The following is an 18612-nucleotide window of genomic DNA, read 5'->3' as shown; positions in this document are numbered from 1 at the left end:
ATAAGACAGTCACAACATTAGGGCTGGGTACCACGTACCATCCTCCGTACAGAAAAATGCCTCCTCATTCAATAGCTAAGGAGTAAATCTCATCAGCGTCAGTGAGCCAATAAGCAGGCAGCGTGCTCGTACCAAGATATGATAATGTTTGTGATTGGCTGTCGATGTGAACCGAGTTACCAGCGGAGTACGTCAAACACCACTTGAGCATTCAAAACTTGAAAAACAATATCCCTTTTAAAAGTACATTTAGAACAGATATAAAATGTGCAATTAATCTCAAGTTACAGGGCTCCAGACTGTGACCAGATGGACGCATTTTGCGACCAAAATTTGAGAGTGTGCGACAGAATTTTACATCCAGTTGCACATGTGCAACCAGTAAATTTGGGGGAGTGAGTAAAAGGCACAAGTTGTTTAGGCCTACTTTACATACATTTGTTAAGTATTGTTTTTAACTGTGAAATGACCAAAAGGTTACTAAGCACTTCATTACTAAGCACATTTTTTTTAATTCTGAATGTATGGTATATTTTTTTTAAATATTTGTACTGTCATGACAGCGATGGGGCTGTGTTCTATGTTGCATCTTCAAAAGTGCACAATACAATGGGACACTGAATTTGAAACAGCACATTGTAATTTCTGCATCTATTACCAAAGTATGTATTAGTAATAAAGTGGAAATTAGTAGAAATGTGAATATTGGGTTAGCCTGTTGATTTACGGCGTGTGCCCCTACATTTTCTGGTTATGCCCCTAAAATTTTCAGTTGGAGGCCACTGAGCTCCTAATGAAAAAAGTTAGTCTGGAGCCCTGAGTTAACTATGGACAATCATGCGATTAATTGCAATTAAATAATGTAATCTAACGACAGCCCTAGTTATAATATAGAGTAATTTAGAGGAACGGAGTGCAGGCGAAGTTATTGGGTGTGAGAGCAGAGCAGGATTGTGTCTCCAGAGTTGCTTTTGGGAAGAGCGTGATGTGAACAAGTGGTGACAGATGCTGCACAGACCTCCGAGACTAAGCTGGCCCGGCTGATCATGATCTAGGACTGGGGGTCAAATCCTCCAGGATTACACCCACAGAACCACTACAATCACATCCTCAATCTGTGAGCACGGAGGGCGGACAGGTCCTGCCCTCTGGAACCGAATCGCTGTCTCAGATCCAGATTAGAGCTGCAACTAACGATTCATTTCTTTGTTGATCTGTCCATCATTTTCCGGATTAATCCACTACTCGTTTCATTTATAAAATGGCGAAAAGTGTCGATCAATGTTTCCGTCAGTCTTCCGTCGTAGATTTTAATTGCGTACCTCAATTGTAATACCTATTAACTGATTGTTTGGAAAATTATGAATCGTGGACCTGGACGATGCTGCATCGATAATCGGCAGGCTCATAATCGATTATTTCTGTTTACAATTTACTTTATGCCCAACAACCTTTCTGTTTACATATTCTGGTATGTTTTGCCATGTGCCATGTGCTCAGTGCTGTATAGTCTTATGTATCCAGTTTATTTAGTATTAGAGCTCTGCAGAATGTTTTGGTTTTGAAGCTTGAAAAGCTATGAATTAAATCTCCTACACGGCTTTAATAGAAAAATGAATTTGACGCATCGTGATATCGAATCGAAGACATGATAATCGAATCGAAAGATCAGTGAAGATTCACACCTCTAATTATGATCATCTTTGAGAGCAAAGCGCTAGGGAATTTTTTCACGGAAACGAAGCAAAGTTGAAAGTTATCAAATCAAAAAGTGCATCCAACTCGTATTCAACACCAGGAAAATATGTGTGGTGGGCGCCTCATATTTACAAAAAATCCTGCCTGACAATGAACGCAGCATCTCTCTCTCTCTGTGTGTTTTTTCCACCTTCTCTTCCCCTCCCTGCAGCCTCCCCTCCTCTCCGTACAGTAATGGCCTCTTACTGTCCAATAAATCTATGAAAATCTGGGTGAAATAGGGGCGACCTCTAGTTCACCCCGTAGAGCGTGCGACCCATGTACATGTAGGCCGAGTCCTTTGCAGCGGCCTGGGGTTGGAGTCTGACCTGCGTGTCATCCCCCATCTCTCTCCCCCCTTTCCTGTCTATCCACTGTCACTATCAAATAAAAAGGAAAAGCCCCCCCAAATAAAAAATCTTTAAAAATAAATAAATAAATCTGGGTGAAATATGGCGGCTCGACGTTTCCTCCTGGCAGTGAAGCCCTGTAGCGTGAGCACAGTGCCCGTGTTTCCGACCCATATTCCCATCACTGTAACTGGGTTACTGTTACATGGCTGCCTGTGCCAGTTTAGAGGGGGGGGTGGGGCAGGCACCTGCAGGGGTGACAGAGGGAAGAGACTATGCAATGGGAAAGACATTTTGGCGGTGCAGCAAGGCCAGATGGAAGGTATTACAGACTGTAAACGGAGCAGGCTGAAGCCTTAAAGAGCAGGTCAGCGAGAGACGCTGCGTTAAAAGACCCCACATTACACGCAATCTTCCTTTTAGGTTTGGTTTTAAACCCTAAACTTGGGCAAAAGATAGCTGGGTAAAGATTTCACACTAGAAAAAAAAGGGATTCAAACTAAAAAGACACTTAAATCCAAATCATCAATTAAACTCTTTGATTTAAATGTGGTACAAGCCTTGTAACCAAACGTCAGGAGGAGTAAACAGCACAGTACCAAAGAAAATAGAAAGCTATGACTGACCAGCGTTTGCAGGTTTCCGGTTTGCTAACGTTAGCACGTTAGCTCGCCACCTACAGTCGTTCACCAACTATCGTTACTGTTGGATTTGGTCTTTTTATTGGATTTGTCGACAGTAGGAATATATAAAATATAACCAGGCGTATCCTTTAAAATGACATTACGGTGCCTTCAAGGCCTAAGGACTACATAATGCAGTTCTGGTTGGGGAAAAGAATTCCCAAAACAAAAGGCTTTGTTAAATTTAGAAAAGTACCACGTAGCCACTTTGTGCTGAAGCTGCTATGTGAATGGAAACCATGTCCGCTTCAGGAATGTACACCATGTTTCAATTCATTTATTAGTCTACAAAGTTGTTGAATACGGCGAGTTTTATTGAAAGTCTTTAAAACAAACCCATAGGGAAGATACTATTCTCAGCAGCTGCTTTTTTTTTACACTCATGTCTGTGCAGAAATGTGCGAGAACAAAAATAGAAAAACAGGCGATCCCAATTCCAACAGAGAGCTTTCAACATGGTCTGGAGCACATTATGAAGGCAGCCAATGTCCTGACCAGAGACTTTCCCTTTTGGTTTCATTCTGAGGTCCTGTTCGCTCATGGGTGAAAACGCCAAAATATATTTTATCAGATGTGCCATTCATTTAGACGGCGACGGCATTTTTTGGGGGCTTAAAAACACAAAAAGTGAAACCACCCACCAGATTGTTAATCTTAAAAACGCTCCACCGTCCACCGATCTGCTCTCGTCGCGTACGCGTTTACGTCACAGGCATGCATGCACCAGTACAGGAAAATAACAACAAACATGTCGGATTATTTCCATACGTCGGACCTTCCAGTTGCCCTAGCAGCTTCTCGTGTGGATATGACATCCCTCCAGGTACAGGATACTGCTGAAGAAATTCAGTCCATATGTTTAGATGTGTGATATGTTTATTAGAGATGCACCGATTACAACTTTCTAGGCTGATTCCGATTTCAGATTTTCTTTGAGTTAGGCCAGCCGATACCGATTTTAGCCGATTCCGATTTCATTTTTTCTAACAGCACAGGTAAGAAACCTTTTTTGCACACCTCTTTGGTCGGGAAGATGCGTAGGATATGATCAAAGGTAACAGATCAAAAATTGTTGAGAGAAAATCCCGCACACTGACCATTACGCAAGCAATAATTTATTTAGAAAAATAAAACGTTTCGGTCCCAGACCTTCATCAGGTAAATAACACCACACGCAAATATGTATTTTCTATCTTTTCTTTAATAGAACATGCGTTGAACAGATAATGGACCACTATAAAATAGAAATATATAAATGACTCCTGGTGTGGGACATTCACACACATCTAAAGTGCAATGTTAGAATCATTTCCTTCTTTTCACATCCAATATCACACTAAAAAAATGTGATTTTGGTTTTTGGCGTCGTCCCTCCACGCCCTACTTTTTTCCTTGCAGGTGGTTGCATATTGCAAACTTGTTATCTTCTGCACACACGCTGAAGAATTTCAAACAGCTGACATGTTGCAGGTTAACTGACGAGGTTCCCTACATGTGGGAGAACAGCGCCGACACGCTTAACACTGCGAGCGGTTACGCGCCACACACGGCGGAGAAGTTGAGAGAAAGGAAAAAGAGACCGCGCTGTGGCGTCCGTGCGTCCTTGAGAACTGTAACTCGTATAGCTTATGTTGCCAGTTAATTGTAGCGTTGACCGGCATGAAATGGGCATATGTCAGACTGACCTGCCGGTCGCCAGTCAAGGCCGAGCATGTGAAAACCGGCCAATTCCGGTCACCGGCCGGTCTATCGGTGCATCTCTAGTCGATATATTTTGACTGGCAGGACTCCCAGTCCACGCCCTGTTGTGGCTTTGTAATCTAAGATTGTTTGGAGCAATAACTCCACCTTCTCGTCTGTCCAGACAAAATTCGCTTCGCCATGTTTTGGTTTCGCGCTACTATGGAGAGAAGTAGAAGGAAGGTTCTACGCAGGCGCGTGGACTTGGTGGTGTTGTGCGGCAGTGCTTCACGCTACCAACTAGCCGCCTGGTGTGCATACTACATCGAATTTCACACACTTTTGCGTCACCATATGCACGCAGATTCCCCCCCCACCCAAAACACTCGTTTTCTCTTCAGATTGTAACCGTCTAAACATAGCCTGAGTTGTAATCAACAAACCCTTCCACTCCTTCATTTTAACATTCCCTTCCTCCTCCTGGAGCCTCGGGGCGTACCAGGCACCACAGCTCCCAGCTCTCTGGCTCTGAATGAAGCTGAGGAGAGAAGAGCAGGGCTCTCTTTCTAGGAGCACGTGGAGCTGCACCAAACTTGTATTTCAGAGTGAAAGAGTTCAATGTGTGTACTCGATTTCGACACAATATCACGGCAGTCTCTTTTTATCCAGTTTCCAGCTGACATCGCAACTCCAGGACATAAATACATAAAAAAATTAATAAATGAAGTTACACAAAGAAGGTTTCAGAGACAATGTGTGTCTGGAAGACTTTGTTTTAAATGTTTCTGCTACGTACGTCTCCTCTGGTATTGATAACGTCAGCCTCCTCCTGTTTCTCTTTGGGTTGAAAGGTTGTGTTTCAGTTTATGGCTGCACGATATGAGGATAATATGCAATATGCGATAACGTTGAATATCCCGACAACAATATGACTTGCGATAAATAAATTAAAAATGTAAATCCAATTTTAAACAAATGAAAGGAAATCATTTTCAACATTCTTTTAGTGAACAAATTTCACATTGAATATAAAAAGGCAGCACTACAAAAGAATGACAGTTACATTTTAAAGTGCAGTTATCTGCTGACAGTTTGGACTAAAAACGAGGCGGTTTCTCCTCATTGAGGTCTGTCTTCTGAGACAGTTCGGAAGGCTTACACACTCTTTGACTCGTGCAGAAATGTGCAGGAGGTGCGTGAAGCAACAACAATAAACTCATCTTATATTTGACAATCTTCCCTCCCTGTTCCATTTGCAGCCTGAAATTTAAATCTCATATTAGCACACATAACACAAAGAAATCTTGCGCGTCTTTCGAGATATGTCGCAGCCTTTCAACGATGGGTTTGTAGTGGATATCGCGATGACGGTAAGAAACGATATACTGTGCAGCCCTACTTCAGTTTAGTTAAGTTTTAGTTCATTTAGTTTATTTTGAACATATTAAAAAAAAAAGATAAATAAGAACATGTACATATGAGTACAGGCAAGAAAAAAAACTAAATCCTCAGCACACATAGCTTTCAGTAACGGACTTAAATAAAAGATTATTTTTTGGAGCATTTTTAGGCCTTTATTTGATACGACATCTTAGAAAGGGGAGAGAGAGGGGGGAATGACATGCAGCAAAGGGCCGCAGGTCGGAGTCGAACCAGGGCCCGCTGCGTCGAGGACCGAGCCTCCGTATATGGGCGTTTCCGTGTTTTTGTCGTTTTTTTAGTGTAAGTAAAGCCTTTCCCAATGTTCTTTTCCTAAACCCAACCTTTTTGGCGACGCCACAGCGTAGACATACACGTAGATAGCTCAAAATGCGTACAGATAACACGCCACTTGGCTTTAGGAAAGTCATGATGCCATGTTGGCTACACAGGCGCCCAAAAGATTTCCATGTTTAAAAAAGTAGTAAAAAAAATCAAACAGTTGGTATTCTTCACTTATTTATATGCATGCATGTATGTATGTATATACACATACATATATGGACAGAAACGAGACATCTTCCATCTACATTTTGCATTTCTGTAAGGAACTGTTTAATCCCGGTGAGGTTTCTTTATGTCATACGTCTGATTTGTTTGTTTGTGTTTAAGCAGGTTTCGGTTTTTCATCCACTGCTGAGAAAATGCAGTCGAGCCGGCCGTCGTGTCCCAAAGTGAGAAGGTGTGTCTAAAACATTTGGTTTTAACTCCCTCCTGTATGATCCGGGCACACATCAAGCTGTGAAACAATCCATCAGAAGTTAACAGGAAGAAACTTTTCGTTTTGTTTGTTCTGAGCTTTGTTTTCATATCAGCTGCTTCATGTTACGCTCCGATTCACCCTCCCAGTGTTGGAGATAATCCACCAGAAACTCTTTTCGCTGGCAAACATCTTCACATCTTTTTGTTTATGGCGCCTTTATAATCCACGGCAGCGGTTCACGTCTCGCTCGCTTTGACGACTTCACTGTTTGCTGACAAAGAAATGTGTGAATAACGTTTGTTTACTGTCTTTTGTACTTTTTAATTCCCCTCTCTCCCATGCTGCTGCAACAATGTGAATTTCCCCGTTGTGGGATTAACAAAAGGATTTTGAATCTTGAATACAAGAAAACTACTTACACACATGCACTGCAAAAAAAGGAAAAATGTTTTGACTCTATGACAATAAATGCTCCGCTAAAAGCCTAATCTGCTACATGTACAAGCACAGCCGGTCTCTGCGGTCTTCTAACCAACTGGTTTTAGAAGTCCCAAGGTCAAGGTACAAACGATGGGGTGATCGGGCTTTTGCGGTTGCTGCCCTGAGACTCTGGAACAAGTTGCCCCCTGATATTCGCACAACTACAGAGGTTGCTCTTTTCAGGTCCAAACTCAAAACCGACCTGTTTTGAAATGGCTTACAATACTCAGTAGTGGTGTGACAATTACCTTTTCCTGTTTCTATGTAACCTTTTATGATTTTCCTGTTTTCTACGTTTCATTATTCTTATTGCAAGATAGGTTGTTTTTTTCTTAGTTCCTGACGTGAAGCACTTTGGATACCTGCTGGTTGTTGTAAAGCGCTATACAAATACATTTTGATTGATTGATTGATTGATTGATGTTTGCTTTGAAACTGACGAGATATTAACAGTTAGGATTATTTTCATTACAGATATTAATTATTTATAATTTTATTTATAAAGTTGCCCATTTTCAAATTGCTAGTTTTAAAGCTTATCAATGTAATGATTTGCTGCTCTGTCGTATCCGATTGAAAAATGTAGATTTCTGGGGTTTGGAATGTTTTAATACATCGGCTGAATCCCAAATCTCTTATTGGAGATCTCCTCACTCTTGAACCAAAAATTGTTCTGGATCTCTTCTGTGAAGGCCGTCTCGAAGCTCTTATTCCTGCCCTGAAGAGCGAGGATCGAGGAGGGATCTCTTGAGGGGCTATGAGCGAGGAGGGATGTCTGAGGAGCTATGAGAGAGGATGGATCTCTGAGGAGCTATGAGCAAGGATGGATCTCTGAGGGGCTATGAGCGAGGAGGGATCTCTGAGGAGCTATGAGAGAGGACACACAAGTAGCCTTCCCGGAAGCTGTACAGCTGAAAGCCGTTGCTAACTCTGCAAACAGCTGACAAATTCACATGGAAGGGAAAAGGACGTCTCATCCCTCTAAAAACACATTTCCTCGTTACCTCTCTCCTCGCTTGATTTCCTTAAGTATTAAGGAGGGATGCAATATAACGACCGATGAAGTACCCATCATCTTGGGCTTTGGGATATTATAGCTGGCAACTTTCACATTTTAAAGACAAAACAATTGATTAAAATCAAAAGAATTATTGCCAGATTATTGGATAATAAAAGCAATTGTTAGTTTCAGTCCCACTGTAATGTGTGAGGGGCAAACGCTCATGCAATGTTTGCTATGAGGGAACTTTTGCATGATGCCGTTATTGTTAGAACATTTTAGTCCTATTCTGAAAAAGATCATTTGACAGTTTGGACTAAAAACAAGGCACATTTTTCGTCTGACAAAGACAGTTCTGAAGGCTTACACACTCTTTGACTCGTGCAGAAATGTGCAGGAGGTGCGTGGAGCAACAACAACAATAAAGTCTTTTGTTGTCATCTTCCCTCGCTGTTCTATTTGTAGCCTGAAATTTAAATCTCATATTAGCAGAGCAGAGATGAACAAAGGAGGCGTTTCTCTGAAACTCGTGTTTATCATTTAAAGTTTAACTTTGGTCAATTTGTCCATCACACAGGCTTTTTCTCTCTTAAAGGGACAGTTACACATTTTGGGAACAGCCTGGCTCTTTCCATACTTCAAAAACTTTCGCCTGCCAACACGTTGAAAGCTAAAGTAACATGACGCATGTGATTTGTTTTGTATATTTTTGGATTTCTTGGCAGTGAGAGGGACCCATAACAATAAAGCTGCGAGACAGAAAATCCAAACAATGAGCTGAAAGACACTCAAATGCCCCCGTAGAGCTGCAGAGTCGGGGGATTATCTGGTTTGTCGACAAGCAGCACCTTTCACGTTATCTATCATTTTATAAATTGTTAATACATTTAATATAATTATTAGTGCAGCTCTGAAGAGTATTTATATGCAGTATCTTATTGCAGAAGAAGCTTCCCTTCATGTAACTCCCTTACACAGCAGACATCTCAAAATATTTTCATTATCGATTAATTTGCAGATTATCTTCCCGATTGTTTGTTTATAAAATGTGAAAGGTGCCGGCTACAAATGTCCTAAAGCCTGAGATGATATATTCAAACTGCTTCTTTTACTTGACAAACATCACTATTGTTTGGGGTAATGAAGTCAAAGAGTTTAAATGCTGAAGCAAACAAATATTTGTTTTAAGATGTGCATAATTCATAAAAAAAATAAAGAAAACACATCCCAAAACACGTGTAATGTTTTGAATCTGCCGAAAATTGTCAACAATACAGCAGATTAATTAATTAATTATAATAATATTTACATGAATAAAAGACATTTGCATGCAGAAAAGGCACAAATTGTTGCAGAAAAATTCACCAGAATGCAGGAAATGAAGCGTTTGATGCCCAAATTTTCCTGGGGGACGACCACCAGACACCCCCGTTATGTTACCCGCCTAATGTTGATACCAACGCTTTCACTAGTCAGGTCGGAGATCTCAACCCCCTTGGTGTTGAACCCAAAGTTACGCCCTTGGGGTACCGACCTTTTTAGGCACTGATCGAATTGCCTCCAAAGCATCGCGTATCGAAAAATGCCTCGTCATTCAATACCAAAGTCCAATACCTAAAGGAGTAAATCTCATCAGCGCCAGGCCAAGGAGCCAATAAGCACGCAGCATGGTTCTACCAAGATCTACTAATGCTGCCGATTGGCTGTCTAACGTTACAGTTTAGAGACACGCAGGAAAAACGGCTCGTGTGTGTGTGTTGTATTTTGAGAGGCTTGCCTACAGTTAGTTGTAAAGGAGCGTATTTATGTAATATATTGTAATTTATATAAAAAAAAATTATATAAAATTGTTAAAAAAAAAAAAAAAAAAAAAAAAAAAAAAAGGGAGGATTGTTAATTTAAAAATAAAAAAAGGAGAGTTAGGGTGGTAGTAATTTTTAAAAATAAGAAGTGGGTATTGATACTTTGCAATGCTCCTCACTAATTGTTGCCAGTTCTTTTTATCTCATTCCATTCCATCGTCTATATGTCAATTACATTCCAGTACCACTCTTCCATTTATCCCATTTCGTTTTTTCCTTATCCATATTCCTTTACTGCTTTCAGTGTTTTCCTTTCACATGTCTCATTATATGTTCATTATTTTTAACTCTTTCAACACCTCTCTCTCTCTTTCTCTCTCCCTCCCTTTCCCTTTCACTCAGGCCCTCTCTTTCTCACGTGAGACTTTGTTTTCTCAGTTTGTGTCTATTCCTACATGTGTGTGCATGGGCATGTTGCTGGTTTCATTTACTCCTCTCTGAGTGGACTATTATATTTCTGTGTACATATATTTCCTGTGTCCCTTGTATTCTTTTTTTGTTCTATTATTTTTTATATGCTGTTTTTATATAATATATATATATTATATACTATATATGTATATATTCTTTTATCATATGTATATATATATATATATATATATATATATATATATATATATATATATATATATATATATACATGTATATATATATTATACATACATACATACATACATACATACATACATACATACATACATACATATACACACACACACATATATATATAAAAATAACTGTTAGGGGGGGTGGGGAGAGTGCAACATGGTTAATAATGCTTCCACTTCCCATTTACCAGAAGTACTGTATATATTTGTGTATTTTGGTTTAGTATCATTTTTAAATAATACGTCTGCGGTCGTATTTAGGAAATGACAAGTTAAACGGGCAAGTTAAACTGGGAAGAACATAAGGTGCGTACCTTATGTTCTTCCCAGTTTAACTTGCCCGTGTGAGCGGTAAGTCATGTTTAAAACACCGGGTGGTTTATTTTAAGAGATTGTTCATTTTTGTTCATTATATCCAGGGCTTTAAATAAAAAAATTTTAAATCATCAGCCAACACGGATAATAGATTTTTAAGTTACCAGCCAATCAGATTTTCTACTAGTTTTTTTCCCCCCTAACTTTACTTTAATTTCAGCGCCTCTGGTTCGTTTCGCGGCGTTCCGTTTTGTCTTTTCTCTTTCAGCGTTGCTTGCAATCGATACCACATGTTAGGCACATAGCCAACAGTTGTAGGACATGTCACGACACAGTGTTCATGGGAAATGTAGGATTAATACTACAAGCAGTATTGCTGGATAAGGCAGGCAAGGCAAGGCAGCTTTATTTGTATAGCACATTTCAGCAACAGGGCAATTCAAAGTGCTTTACATAAAACATTAAAGAGCAGTAAGAAAACAATTAAAAACAATTTAAAAACATTAATAAACAAATTAAAAACATTAAAAGACAATAAAAAAAAATTATAGTGCAGTATAAGAAATTAAAGTTAATAAAATAGATTATTTAAAGAAAAGCAACATCAAAAAGATAGGTCTTTAGCTTAGATTTAAAAGAACTGAGAGTTGGAGCGGACCTGCAGGTTTCTGGGATAAGGATTATGTTTCCAAGCCAAACACACACAAACACCCAAATTTCTTTGGTTTGATTGGTCTGCAGAAAACAGACCAATCTGGAAGCAATGAATCAAACTGCAAATTTAAACAGACGTAGTATTATTTGCTTCATTTATCACCGGCCAAATTGGCTATTAACGTCACGATGTTACCCGCCAAAATTAAGTTGTACAGGCATTTAAAGCCCCGATTATATCAATGTATACGGTGTGTATATAGAGCAGGTTACAATGACAGCACAAATTAAGGGCGAGTGTCGATCTACATACTCTAGGGCTGCAACTAACGATTATTTTCATCGTTGATTCATCAGTTGATTGTTTTCTCGATTAAAATCGATTTTTGTTTGCTTAATTAGTTGTTTTGTCCACAACTCAAAAGATATTTAGTTTACTGTCACAGAGGAGAGAAGAAACTGGAAAATATTCCAGCAAGTCCTTCAAACCACACGACGATATATAGAACAGTTATTCCTTCCCTCTAATACGACCCGCGGGAGAGTTTTCAGTCCTCATATCTAAACCAGAGAACGTAACGTTCACGGTTTTAAACGTGCCATTAACGTTCGTACCGTAGAAATAAAACAGATAGAAGTTACGGACTATCAAAATAGTTGCCGATTAATTTAATAGTTGACAACTGATTTACTCATCTCTGCAGCTCGAGGTGATGGTGTGTTCACAGTTAGAAGAATAGGGGGGAGTCACCAAAACAAAGTGGGGTCCCACCCCCCCGAGTGTGTGTGTGTGTGTGTGTGTGTGTGTGTGTGTGTGTGTGTGTGTGTGTGTGTGTGTCAGCGGGGGAACCCCACCCACATCCATTATCAGCGTGTTGACCGCTCGGCAGTGGCAAAACCAGTTTGGGCCTCCCAGACGTCTCTATTCCCAGTCAACTGAAAGGAGCAAGCTGTGCCGGTTTCTATGGTGACGCTGCAGCAGCAGGAGGTGTGTGTGTGTGTGTGTGTGTGTGTGTGTGTGTGTGTGTGTGTGTGTGTGTGTGTGTGTGTGTCTGTGTGTGTCTGTGTGTGTCTGTGTGAGAAAATGGAGTCGCTCAAATCTCATGCTTGTTGAGAAACAAAATCAGGCGCTCACTCCCACAACGTGAAGCACGTCAACAGAAATCTCGGCTTTGTTTGGACGAAAACATCTACCGAGCCTCAACAAGTCTCATTTTTCCTCTTACACTCAAACTCATCACAGCGATCACTAAAACTCTGATCTCCTTACTTCCCCGCTGCGTTCGCCTGTTTTACTTTCAAAACTCAGGCGTGTTGTACCCTGGTCAGGCACCGGCCTACAGAAGTGATCTGCTGTAGAGCTGGGCAATATATCGATATTACATCAATATCGTGATATGAGACTAGGTATCGTCTTAGATTTTGGATATCGTAATATGACATAAGTGTTGTCTTTTCCTGGTTTTAAAGGCTGCATTAGATAGAGTGATGTATTGTGTAATTAGTTGTTTTGTCCACAACTCAAAGATAGGACAGAAGAAACTAGAACATATTCACATTTATAAAAGCTGCAATCAGAGTTTTTTCAATCAAATTTTGACTTTTTTTTAAATAAAAAAAAAAATGACTTAAGCGATTATCAAAATCGTTGGCGATTAACTTAATAGCTGACAACTAATCAATTAATATCTGCAGCTCCAATTAGGTGACAAGAAGAAAAACACTTAAAATATCACCAGACTTAAGCCCAGTTCAGACCAGAGATTCGCGACAACTTCTTGCAACGAGCCGGTCTGCAGCGTTCTGAAAGCTGCCGGTTCACACCAATGAGACGAGACGGTGTATCGTCTCCATAGCAACGCCTCTGGGCACTTCCGTTCTAACGTCTGACTTTTTGTAGCTGGATCATTCATCATCATTTAAAAAAACGGCCGACAAACCGAACAGACTCTTTTAGGTGGGTCGTTGAGGCTCCGTCTAAAACTCCATTTCAACCAGCTGTTTGTAACATAAAGATAAAATGGATTATTGATCATTTTCTCTCTATAGTTGGTAGCTGACTTTACCAGCTAACTTCTCTATTGGCTGTTGAAACAGGAGACGTCAAGCCTAGAAGTCTAGACACCCCCTAGGGGCAGCAAATTTAATTTGCAGCCAGGGTCAGTTTGCAGCCAGGGTCAGCGACTCTGGAAGACTTGGAGTTCAGCTTTTCTTTGAGAAAAGAACAAAGAATTTAAAAAAGTTACATGTGTTCGGAGTTTAAACTTTAATCTACCAACTAGCGTTGCTCTGGTTGGTTGTAGCGCTATCCTATTGCGTGCAGAGGGAATATGAAAGACAACCATTTATCCCGCCCCCTCGGATTGAGCCCTGACCAATGGGGAGTTCCCAGACCCAACATCTGGATGTGGGTCTGACTTGTCCGGCTAACCAACAAACTAAACCATCTGACTTCTCTATTGGCTGCTGAAACAGGAGACGTCTCTTACGTTCTAAAACCAGCCTCTGGAGACTCGACCAGCTGAGTCTCAGCGGCACCATCAGCTGGTTGGAGTCGAGCTGAGACGGCCCGGTTCAGACCGCTGAAACCTTTCCCGGCGACGTTCTAAAACGGTTTCGTCTCGTCGCGAAATCTTTGGTCTGAACTGGTCTTTATCTGGATCCCTGTGGTTTCAGGATAACCATCAACCTTTTATGAAACTCCGGTTTCACTTTTTTTCTGCAGCAACAACTTTTCAACTCAACTCCAACATGTTGTTTTTCTGCAGAGGAGAAATGGGAGCAGCTTGAATCTGATTGAACCCATAATTACCCTTAACTAAAGCGGGTAAACAGGGCAAACAGGTTATGGACTCACTGGGTCAGTCTCTGCTGAAGAGGACATGCAGCTGTCATTTCAGAGCTTTTCCTGGTTTTAGCCAGCACCAAAAGGAAAATCAACATCACCAAAATGATAGAAATTGAGAGAGTTAAAAAAAAATATATAATAATAACAATAATAATAATAATAATAATAATAATAATTCGCAATTCAAATCCTCTCCGAATGTGTTTGAGAGCAATTTACCAAACAACCGTTGAACGAGCAGAACATAAACTTGAATTTGAGAGCTGATCTCAGTTTTAACGTCCAGAGTCTGGCTGTACCGGACTCTCCCGGTGATTTTAACGGTAGTATTCAAATATTAATATTATTTTTTGAAGCAGTTTTGTTAATTGGAGTTTCATTTAACTCAAACATAATAGGCGTTTGGTTTATGAAATTGTCAGAAATGCAAAAGCAAAGATTTCTGTCCCCCCCTCCCCCCCAAAGGCACTTTCTGAGTCAGGAAAAAAACCTGCATTTTTGTTAGAAACATCCAACGTACAGAAGTGTGTTTCACTATTTTTTACATTTTTCAACACACACACACACACACACACACACACACACACACACACACACACACACACACACACACACACACACACACACACACACACACACACACACACACACACACACAGCTTCAAATCTCAGAATGAAGACGAACTGGTTGTGTGTGTCAATTTGTGTGTGTGTGTGTGTGTGTGTGTGTGTCTATGTGTCTATGTGTGAGTGGAGTGAGTGTGTGTGTGTGTGTGTGTGTGTCTATGTGTCTATGTGTGAGTGTGAGTGAGTGAGTGTATGTGTGTGTAATCACTCCTGTCTGACAAACAGCTGCCAACTCCAACAGTATCCCTTCAACCAAACACTCTTACTAGTTTCCTGTGTATGGAAAGGTAATTAAGGTCACGCTGTAGTGAAGCTCCACCTGCAGCTAAACTGATTTACAGCCCCCCCCACCCCAGCCCTAGATGGACGATAGCGGAGAAATCTGAAATCCCGACTGATCCATGCACAACACTGCCCCACATTCCCATCTGTAGCACTCACAAACACGCAACAGCCAGTCGATAAACGCCGCAGGAGAAGAGCGGGATGTTGCGTCGTTATGAAGTCTGACTGACGCGTGTCGTGGCGGCCCAATATTTTGTCAGATTCCCCTCGGGCTGAAACAAACAGCCGATCAACTTGATTCCACTTTGTTGGCTCAGGTTGGAGTCATGTTTATGAAAATGACAGTTAAACTTCTCCGATGTCAGCTTTGTTAAATGTGAATATTGTTCTAGTTTCTTCTCTCCTCTGGGACAGCAAACTGAATATCTTTGATCCACTTTTTTCATTTTGTGTAGCAGAAATGACCATCATGGGACACGGAAACTCTCTAAACTATATTAAATAAAAGTCTAAATCTGGGCTACAGAACAACTGGCTCTACCAACCAGCATTAGGTTTGCTGGGAATGTGGACTGTTTTAACCCTTGTGTGGTCCTTCGGGTCCCAGTGACCCGAAGGACCACACAAGGTATGTACTTCCCTTTACTTTGTTGAGAATTGCTCTCTAAATCCTGTTTCTTGTAAAGTAAGTAAGTAAAGTTTATTTCTAGAACACATTTAAACACAGTTTAAGCTGACCAAAATGCTGTACAAACAAGAACTAAGGTGCTGTATTAACCCTTGTTTAGAGAGCAATTCTCAACAAAGTAAACGGAAGTACATAATCCTTGTGTTGTCCTTCGGGTCACTGGGACCCGAAGGACAACACAAGGGTTAAGGGACAAGTGAAGACTCTGTTCAGGCTAGCTTTTGGGTAGCCTGTGTCCTTTATTTATTGATAATTGTATCTGTTGTATTTGTATTTTATTCTATTGACTATTTTTACCATGTTTTTATTGTCTATGCACATTGTAAAGCACTTTGTGACTTTGTGTCTGTGAAAAGCGCTGTATAAATAAATAGTACTTACTTTAGTTAAAGAGCTAGATCACAGAAACTTGTTTATGTTTTTCAGACTTTCCTCTAATCTTTAAAAAATAAAAAAATTCTAGTCAAATATGGGATATTTTTATTCATCTTTGGAGCCTTTAAAATCTAAATAAAGAAAAAGATTAGACTGTGGTGGAACTGGTAACAAACAGGAGACACATGCAACCGGCAAGGAGCCAATACTATTTTGTTTTTGGGGGAATCACGAGCCAAACAAAGTGAGAAATGCGGTTTCAAAAGCTTTTATAATGCAACTCACTTGAAAAAAATTAATCCTTTAATCCTTTGGTCAAATAATGTCTTTAAATATGAGATTACTGAATCAGCATGTAAGAACTGATAGGCCCTATCTGTCCAACAGCTCTTCCTGAAGTCCACTTTGGGTTTAAAGTCCAACGGAGTTGATCAATTTCAGTTTCTGTTGCACCAAATGACATGCATTAAAAAGCATTTTTTTCATCCAGAGCTGACTTTAGTCTTACAAAACTTTAAATAAGTTAGTCAAGTTCTGACGGACTTGGAAGTATTGACATCTCTTTTTGTGTTTTGTGCTCAAGAGCCAAGAACAGATACTTGGATACTAAAAAGTACTTCAAATAAAAGTATTCCACTCCAGTTTGAACTTGAAACGTGTATTTCAGTGTTTCTCTCACACACACACAAGTTACCCAGCGGTCTGACAGTGAAGCTCCTCATTGTGCCAAACACATAAATCATGCACACAGGCGCCACATCATCAGCCATGTTCACTTTAAATTACAATCATAAAAACAGCTTCCAAATGTGGCCGTTTCCCACAAAACTATACCGATCAATCGACGAGCTGAGGATCGATCTCGCAGCCACGCGCAGCAGCCTCGTGTTCACGGACAAATCACGAATTAAGAGAGAAGCAGCTTCCTTCTGCAAAACCAGAGTCTCGCTTTGTGGTTTTTACTTACGTTTTTGTTGGGTTAAACTGCGGAGAGAAGCGGTGTGTGCGGAGAGCGGTGCGGGTCCTGTGAGCGGAGGAACCTCTCGTCTCGTCTGGACAACAAAGCCAAGCAGCAGCAGCAGAGACCAGACTGAACCGAGGGAAGGAGTCTCAGACTGAGCCGAGTCTCAGACTGAACCGAGTCTCAGACTGAGCCGAGTCTCAGACTGAACCGAGGGAAGGAGTCTCAGACTGAGCCGAGTCTCAGACTGAGCCGAGTCTCAGACTGAACCGAGTCTCAGACTGAACCGAGTCTCAGACTGAACCGAGTCTCAGACTGAACCGAGGGAAGCAGCAGACGTCCCGGCAGCAGCAGCAGAGTCCTCCGGTCCCCACCATGTGGCAGATACGGGAACTAACGAGTCAGATAAAGTCCTCCTTTAACCCCTAAATCCCCGCAGAGCATCACGAAACAACAGAGGATACAAATCTTGTTTTCTTTCCTTTACTCCTTTCCTTTCCTCTTCTCTTTCCTTTCATTTTCATCTGTAAAGTGTCTCGAGATAACTCGGTTATGAATTGATACTATAAATAAAATTGAATTGAATTTCCTCCTTCCATTTTCTCTACTGCTATCATTTTCTCTTCTTTTCCTTTCTTCTTCTTCTTTCCTTTCCTCCTTTCATCTGTACCTTTTGTCTCCTTTCCTCTTCTCCATTCCTTTTATTTTCCTTTCCTCCTTTTGTTTCCTTTTGTTTTCTCTCCTCTTCTCCTTTCCTTTACTCCTTTTCTTTCCTCTTTTCTTTTCTTTCCTCTCATCCTTTCCTTGCTTTTCCTCTTCTCTTCCTCTTCATTTTGTTTCCTTTTCTCAGCAGCATCAGGGAACAAAAAAAAAAGGCTCTTTTGCAAGAAAACAAGTGTTCATTACGTTCAAATAACAGATATAGTGGAGTTAATCTACAGAAGATTATTTGGATAATTATTCTTTTTATTGGGCACATTATTAAATTGACTAACCTTTATCTTGTAGTTACTGAACATACATTTTACTGAAGTAACCTTTTCAATGCAGGACTTTTTTACTGTGTGGTGTAGAGCTGCAGAGATGAATCGATCAGTTGTCAACTATTAAATTAATCATCAACTATTTTGATAATCGCTTAATCGGTTTAAGTCATACATAATGAAAAAAAGTAAACCTTCTCTGATTGCAGCTTGTTAAATGTGAATATGTTCTAGTTTCTTCTCTCCTCTGTTTTCACGTTTTTCGGACATTTTTAAAGACCAAACAAATAATCC

The 18612-nt window shown here is 40.4% G+C and overlaps 1 protein-coding gene across 1 annotated transcript in view; it reads right to left on the bottom strand.

The window, feature by feature from the left end:
- Positions 1–17556, bottom strand: part of LOC120556371 (CD82 antigen-like) — a 42017-nt gene extending 24461 nt beyond the window's left edge. Inside the window, exon 1 of the mRNA XM_039795926.1 lies at positions 17342–17556. The gene's annotated coding sequence lies outside the window, so the exon portion shown is untranslated. The remainder of the gene's footprint in view (positions 1–17341) is intronic.
- Positions 17557–18612: the final 1056 nt, after the last annotated feature.

Source organism: Perca fluviatilis, chromosome 3 (genome assembly GCF_010015445.1).
Source record: "Perca fluviatilis chromosome 3, GENO_Pfluv_1.0, whole genome shotgun sequence".
Classification (NCBI taxonomy): Eukaryota; Metazoa; Chordata; class Actinopteri; order Perciformes; family Percidae; genus Perca; species Perca fluviatilis.
The sequence above is the reverse complement of the archived record's forward strand: the minus strand, read 5'-3'. Positions and strand labels throughout refer to the sequence as shown.